Raw genomic sequence first — 8,660 nt, forward strand, 5'->3', positions numbered from 1 at the left:
TGGTTTTTGTGTAATTTATCTTTCATAAATGTCTGAGTCTGTCTTACTTTTTTATTTCCTTCATCTTTTTATTTTACAGTTTTTAGTCATAGGACACTATAGTAAAAAAAAAAAAAAAAAAAAGAAAGAAAGAAAAAAAACCCAAACTCACTAACATCGAGCTGATTCTGACTTATAGCGACCCACTTTGGGTTTTCAAGGCGGTAAATCTTTACAGAAGTAGATTGCCCAGTCTTCCTTTGGCAGAGTGGCTGGTGGGTTTGAACCACCAACCTTCTGGTTAGCACTCAAATGCCTTAGGCACTACACCACCAGAGCTCCTTCCCTATGGTACAGTGGTTCTCAAATTTTGGCATGCATCAAAATCCCTTGCCAGGCCTGTTAAAACACAGATTCTTGGGCTCCATCCATAGAGTTTCTGATTCATTACATCTGAGGCTGGGCCAGGGAATTGCATTTCTAACAAGTTCTCAGATTAGGCGGATGCTGCTGTTCCAAGGACCACACTTGAAAAACTATTGCTATAGTAGATGCTGTCTGTGCTCTGCCCAGATTCCTTTTACCAAGCTAGTGCACCAATCTACCAGCTGCTATGAGTGTTAGCTATTAATGGCTCATGATGCCCCATTCTCCTGAGAACTGCCATTAGTCGACAAAGCAGTTTCACCTAGAAATGCCTGAGAGCTCACGCCCTCCCCCGAGGCACCAGGTGGTGGCCTCAGTTGCCTTAGCCCAGGAGCAAAAGAAAAAAATGAAACAGGGAAGGGAGGTTGCATGTGTGTTTCGAGGGTGTTGGGGTGTGGGTGAGGGCAGATGGACACTATAATTTTAGGTAAGGAGGCCAGGGAAAGCCTCACTGAGAAGACTTTGATTCAGAATCTGAAGTAAATGAGGAGGCTTGTTGTTGTTGTTGTTATGTGCCGTCGAGTCAAACCCGACTCATAGCGACCCCTCCTTGGGTTTCTGAGGCAGCATCACTACGGAAGTAGGCTTGCCCAACCTTCCTTCCAAGGAGTGGCTGGGGGGTTTGAACCGCCAGCCATCTGGTTAGCAGGCAAGTGTCTTAGCCACTATGCTACCAGAGCTAGCTGTATAGATATCTAAGGGAAGAGCACTCTGGGAAGCTGGAACCAGCGCAAATGCAAAAGGCCTAAATCACACAGAACACAATGGTGGTTACGAGTTAGGGGGCAGGCAGAGAAAAGGCCAAATTTTAGGGGGCAAGGGACAGACTGAGGACTAATGAGGCTTAACAAAGATGATGGGGTTCAGCTGCAAAAAAAAAAAAAAAAAGGTCAAGGCATGTATTATAATACCTGTTGCTTGAAGCTTGGAATGGTTTTATAAAGTGAAAATGAATTTTTAAAGCCTAGGAAAATGAAGGTTAAAGGATACTGTTTCCAAATATCATATATAAAGTGGTATTATAAGTGTAACACTGATCACTTGTATCCACAGAACACAGAAACAGAGACAAAAGACTTTATTAAAGATAATTCACTAGGCCTGTGCCAAAGAGATTACTCAGATAACCTCTGGAGATCCCTGCTAGTTCTCTGCAAGCCTTAACACACGTTTCTTACACAAAGACTTACTGACATCTCAGTTTAGGAAGCTGGCAAAAAGAAAATCCTCATCATTTCATTTTATTGAACATGAAAACAATTTGCTAAGTCACCTTCTTTCTCAAAAACCTTAAATGGCTCCAGTGTTACCGGGAAATATCAGAAAGCCTTAAAGGCCCCCTGTGATCTGGCTATAACATACAGTTTTGGTCTTAGTCTCGCTATAGTCGGACTACTAATCATCCCCAGGTGTGTTTTATGAATAAGTTTTCACCTCCACATTTTTGAATGCTCTAGAATGCCTTTCCTACTCTCCTCCACTTAGCTAAAATCTACCTTTCTAAGTGCAAGATTATACAACAATTCTTGGTAAGCAACTTATCAGGAAGCACCAAGAGCCTTAAAACTGTACACTGTAAAAATGATGCAACCACTGTGGAAAGCAGTACAGCGATTCCTTAAAAAGTTGGAATTAGCAATACCATTTGACCCAGCCATTCCATTACTAGGCATACATCCTAAAGAAGTGAGAGCCAGGACAAGAACAGATATATGCACACCCATGTTCAATGCAGCACTATTTACAATAGCCAAAAGATGGAAACAACCCAGGTGTCCATCAACTGAAGAATGGATAACCGAACTATGGTACTTATACATAATGGAAAACTACACAACGCTAAAGAATAATGTAGAATCTGCAAAACATCGCATAACGTGGCTGAACTTGGAGGATATTATGCTCAGTGAAATAAGTCAATTATAGAAGGACAAAATTGTATTAGTCCATTATTGTAAAAAGTCAAGGAAAGGTTTATATATGAGAGGAAATTTTCTTTGTTGGTTACCAGGGGTGTTAGACAGGTAGAGACAAGTATTGATTTGGGTGAAGAGAAGGGCAATGTACCAAATGTGAATGATCAACACGGTGGCATTGAGGAAGAAGAAGACACAGAGAGATGCATGGGAGGTACAGAAAACAAAGCACATATAGTACCGTATTGTCAATGAAGGCAAACATGGATCTATGGGTAGATACATGGGTGGACAGGCTGAACTATTAGGTATGTCTGTGCAGGGGGGAGCTCTGGTAGCATAGTGCCTAAGGCACTTGACTGCTAACCAGAAGGCTGGTGGTTCAAACCCATTAGCCACTCCTCAGAAGGAAGATGGGGCAATCTACTTCCGTAGTGATACTGCCTTGGACCCAAGTAAGGGTCGCTATGAGTTGGGTCCAACTCGACGGCACATAACAACAACAACAACAAAAACATGCAGGGGGGATTATGCCCAATACCATGTATAGGATTGGCAGACAATGTTTCTACAAGTGTATTCCTATGCTCTGTAAGAATTCCCAGGTATACAGTAGAGCTGACAAGGGACAAAGTTGTAGTCACTTCTTGGCCACAGCCAGCTACCCAGAGGGACCAAGTAGTTCAATCTGTGGGCTTGAGACCATAGCTGAAGGGGACATCAAGCTCAACTGGCATCATATACTACACAAAAACATTGTTCCGCATCCTACTTTGGTGAGTAGTGACTGGGATCTTAAAAGCTTGCAAGCAGCCATCCAGATGCAACAATGGGTCTCTTCTTGTCCAGAGCAAAGAAGAATGAAAAAAACCAAAGATTCATGGAAACAATTAGTCCAAGTGACTGAGACACCCTGCAATTCTCAGCCTATACTACTATGAGACCAGAAGAAGTAGATGGTGCCCAGCTACCACTGTCAGCCACTCAGAGTAGGAGATCCTGGATAGAGTAGGAGAACAATGTGGAACAAAACTCAAAATAATTAAAAAAAAAAAAAAAGGAACCAGGTTTGCTGGTCTGATAGAGCTTGATGAAACTACTGAGACTATGGTCCCTACTGCCCTTCAGGTCTGGAATTGAACCCACTCCTGTGGCTTCCAGCCAAGACAAGCATATGAGGTGAACATTTACCTGAGGTAGATACACTCCTTGGAGATCAATCATGGGAGAATAGAAGGGCTGTGTATACACAAGGAGACAGCTCAGGGGGCGGGAGTTCATGGAGGGAAGGACACAGGGAAGAGGTAATTATGGTAAGGGAGTGGGAGGGGAGCTGTAGCATTGTGGGAAATTACAGTCAATGTCATGAGACAGTGTGTGTGAGCTGCTGTATGGAAAGTGAATTTGCTCTGTAAACTTTCACCCAAATCACAATTAAAAAAAAAACAAAAACAAAAAAAACACAAAAAACTGTTCCTAACTGACTAATTCCTTCCTGGGAATCTGTTCAATGGAAATCATCTGAAGGGTAGGCAAGGATTTATGCACAAGGATGTCCTCTGAAACATTATTTTTATTTTTCTATTATAAAAGAGCAAATAAAGGTAGAGAAAAGGCTAATGATCTGCCATATATCCACCTTCCAGAGCTAACAAAAAATTGCCACATTTGCTTCAAACCCTTTTCCTTTTTAAAAACATCTTTGCTTAAGTATCTAATAGCAAATTCCAGATATCATGTCATTTCCCCCCTACATACTTCCCTATGCATATCTAAAAAATATGAGCATTTTTCATATCTAAGCTTAATGCCAGTATCATTTCTAATAAAATGAACAGTAACATCAGTCCATAAGCAAATTTCCTCAATCATCTTAAAAATGTCTTTTTTTTTAGTTGGTTTGTTCTGATCATCACATGAACAAAATCTACACATGGCAGCCAGTTGTGGGGTTCTTCTGTTTCTTTGGATCTAGAATGCTCCCTCTTCCTTAATTAGTTAACTAATTAACATTTTTCATGTCACTGACTTGTTGAAGAAACCAGTTCCCTTGTCCTGTAGGATAAGCTACATTTGATTTGTCTGTGTACCAGTTAGAAGAGGATAGGTTACTGTTGTAATAAGCATCTTTCATTGGCTTAAAACAACAAAGCTTTATTTCTTACTTGTGCTACATGTCCACCTCAGATTAACTGGGAGCTCTGTTACCTATTATCATTCTCACTCTCAGATCCAGGCTGATGAAATTTCCACTAGGTGGAACACTGCTGGTCAGTGTGACAGAGTAATAATGGACTCTGAAGGCGTCCCATACAGTTAATTAAATGCTTGACCTAGTAGCCAGTTACTCTCCATCTTATTTGCCAGAACAAGTTACATGGCCTTACTCAAACAGAAGAGTTCAGGAAGTATATCTTACCATGTTCAGGAAAGGCACAAAGGTAGGCATTTCAGCAAGTTGCACTAATGGCTACTATATGGTCTAATTAAGGAACTCTGGTGATGTAGTGCCTAAGGAATTTGACTGCTAACAAGAAAGTTGGCAGTTGAAACCCACCAGCCACTCTGTGGAAAGAAGACTGGGCAATTTACTTCTGTAAAGATTTACTGCCTCTGAAACCCAAAGGGGGTCGCTATGAGTTGGAATCGACTAGATGGCAGTGAGTTTGTTTTTTTTTGGTTTATATGGCCTAATTGCTCCTTGTGGTGCCATTTAACTTGTTCTTCTATCCTTTGAAGGAACTCTGGTGGCATTGTGCCTAAGGTATTTGCTAATCAGAAGGCTGGTGTTCAAACCCTCGGAAGGAGGGCTGGGTAATCTACTTCCGTGGTGATACTGCCTCGGAAACCCAAGAAGGGGTTGGGATGAGTCAGATCCGATTCCATGGCTGTGAGTCTAGCCTTTGAATTTCCTGAAAATGGAATTTAACTCTAGAGTTTGATTAGATCAGGTTCAAAACTTTTGGTAAAAGTTCTTCATAGGTTCATCTGTGTGTTTCACAAGCTGTCACATCAGGAGGCATATAGTTTGATTTTAGTAGACTGCAGCAGTAATAGCCTCCCATTCATTCACACTTCCTTGTATACATGTCCTTGGGTAGACCTCTCCCATCTTGACTCTGGACTTGGCATGTGACATGACTTGTCAAATAGGACAGTAGCAAATATGATGCAAGCAGAGAATCAAAGTGTTTTGCACATTGGGGCTTTCACCCTCTTGTTACTCTTAAGAATGTTGTGAGACCACCATCTGAAAAAACCTGGGCTAGTTTACTGGAGGATGAGAGGCCACTTGGGGCAGAATGAATACTCCCACCTAGACCAATCAACCTGCAAACCAAAAGACATGTGAGTAAAATCATCCTAGATATCTAACCTTAGCAAGCTTCCAGCTGACCAGAGATGAGCCAAATCAAAACAGACCCCCTGAAAAACTGCCAACAGACTCACTGAATTGTGAGCAAATAAAATGACTGTTTTAAGCTGTTAAGTTTCAGGGTGGTTTGTAACACTGCAAAAGCTGATATACTGGTTAATCTACTTGCAGCAGATCAGTAGATTCGGACAATCACAGCCTGATCTCATCATTGTAAAGTCCTCCATCAAGCTTCCAATTAAGGTTTCACCCACTGATAACAGCTGCCTATAACAACTTTTAGTTTCACCTAAATTAGTGGTGATTTTCTAATTCAATTGGTCTTCCATATTTATTGGCAATAACTCTTCTGTAAAGAACTTTCCCTCATCCACAAGGTTACTTAGTTACTCTTGAATGCAGTTCATACAAAACAGATGTCTAATTCTTCCTTTTAATTGCAAATTTTCAGAGGAGAAATTTTGCCCTAGTTACTTCCCAGAGTCCAATGAAGTGTTTTTGGTTTGCTTGCTTTTTTTCTTCAATTTTTTTTTCTCTTTCATATCAACAGAAGTTCATTTTTAAAATATATTAAGTATATTTCAATCAAGTATATATATTTTTTCCTGTTCAAAATGCTCCATGTTTGGCCAATAAAAATATCTTCATGTTGGCTTATGTATCATTTTTTAAATTTTTATTTTTTTGTTGTTGAGAATATACACAGTAGAACAAACACCAGTTCAACTGTTTCTACATGTACAACTCAGTGACACTGATCACATCCTTTACTTGTGCTACTATTCTCATCCTCCTTTTCTGAGTTGTTCCTACCGATTAACATAAACTCACTGTCCTCTAAGGTTCCTGTCTAATCTTTTGAGTTTCTGCTGTCAATTTGATCCCATATAGATAGTTCTTAAAAAAGCGTAATTCTCAAGGCAGACATTTTTTTACTAGTTAAAATAAAGTACCTTTTGGTTTTAAGAAGACTTCAGGGGATATTTTTGGTTTAAGTTTTAAAGATTATCTCAGGGCAATAGTTTCAGAGGTTCACCCAGTCTCCAGGGCTCCATAAAGTCTGGAGTCAAGAATTTGAAATTCTGTTCCATATTCCCTTCCCCCCACCCTGCCCCTTTGATCAGAATTCTTCTATAGAATCTTTATTCAAAATGTTCAGTAAAGGTAGCCGGGCACCACCTAGTTCTTCTGGTCTCATGGCAAAAAAGGCAGTTGTTCATGGAGGCAATTAGCTACACATTCCATTTCCTCCTCCTATTCCTGACTCTCCTTTTTTCTCTATTGTTCCAGGCAAACAGAGATAAATTGCTGTGACTTGGATAGCCACTTGCAAGCTTTTAAGACCCTAGGAATTACACAATGAAGGAGGAGATAGAACAGAGCACTAAACATGTTATTAGGCCAATTAACTCTAAAATCCTAAAGGATCATGTATTCTTTAACATGACCCATTAATTTTTACTTTCTGGAAAACAAAATGTCTAAGGCTCATATTTTTGTTCCATGTCCTAGACTTATAATCAGTCATTCATCCAAAGAACCTTGGTTCCAATTAATGGGAGAGGAATGTAGGCACCGTAATCTGGTGATGTCTCATTTCTTGACCACTGCTTTCATGAGTGTTAACTGTGGACCCAAATAAAATGCAATCCTTGACAATTGTAATCTTTTCTCCATTTATCATGATGTTGCTTACTGGTCCAGTTGTGAAGACTTTTGTTTTCTTTATGTTGAGATGTAATCCATACTGCAGACTGTAGTCTTTGATCTTCATCATTAAGTGCTTCAAGTCATCTTCACTTTCAGTAAGCAAGGTTGTGTTATCTGCCTATCACAGGTTGTCAATGAATCTTATTCCAATCCTGATGCCGCATTCTTCTTCATATAGTTTAGCTTCTTGGATTATCTCCTTAGCATACAGATTGAATAAGTATAGTGAAAGGATACAAACCTAACACATAACCTTCCTGATTTTAAACCATTATTTCCTTGTTCCGTTTAAATGACAGCCTCTTGGTTTATGTACAGGTTCCTCATAAGCACAATTATGTGTTCTGAAATTCCCATTCTTCTCAATGTTATCCATAATTTGTTATAATCCACATAGCCAAACGCCTTTGCCTAGTCAATAAAGCACAGGTAATCATCTTTCTGGTATTCTTTGCTTTCAGCTAAGAGCCATCTGACATTAGCAATGATATTCCTCATTGCACATCCTCTTCTGAATCCAGCTTGCATTTCTGGAAGTTCCCTGTCAATATACTGCTCCAACTGTTTTTGAATTACCTTCAGCAAAATTTTACTTTAATGTGATATTAGTGGTATTGCTTGATAATTTCCACATTCTTTTGGATCACCCTTCTTTGGAAAAGGCACAAATATAGACCTCTTCCACTCAGTTGGCTAGGTAGCTGTCTTCCAAATTTCTTGGCATTGACAAGCAAGTGCCTCCAAAGTTGCATCTATTTGCTGAAGCATCTCAATGTGTATTCCATCAATTCCTGAAGTCTTGTTTTTCACCAATTCCTTCAGCACAGCTTTAACTTCTTCCTTCAATACCATTGGTTCTTGATCATATGCTACCTCTTGAAATGACTGAATGGTGATCAATTCTTTTTAGTACAGTGACTGTGCATTCCTTCTATCTTCTTCTGATGCTTCCTGCATTGTTCAAAGTGGGCTCCCTGCTATTGGGATGTCACTGCTTGCACACCTTTTCAGGGGACGGAACTAGAAATATTCATTCTCTCAAAAAACAAAACAAAACAAAACAAACACCCAAAAAAAAAGTTTAATTAAAATTAAACACTAAGATTTTTCTTAACTCTTTGATTTTATACTTGTATCTCTTTTCTCTTAAACTAGTCATCTTGATTCCTAACTGCATTAACACAATTAGATGTAGTAGATGGGGCAATCTACTTCCGTAGTGATACTGCCTTGGAAACTCAAGGAGGGGTTGC

The sequence above is a fragment of the Orycteropus afer genome, unplaced genomic scaffold, assembly GCF_000298275.1.
Source record: "Orycteropus afer afer isolate SDZICR_OR568_19922 unplaced genomic scaffold, OryAfe1.0 scaffold00145, whole genome shotgun sequence".
NCBI classification, from domain to species: Eukaryota; Metazoa; Chordata; class Mammalia; order Tubulidentata; family Orycteropodidae; genus Orycteropus; species Orycteropus afer.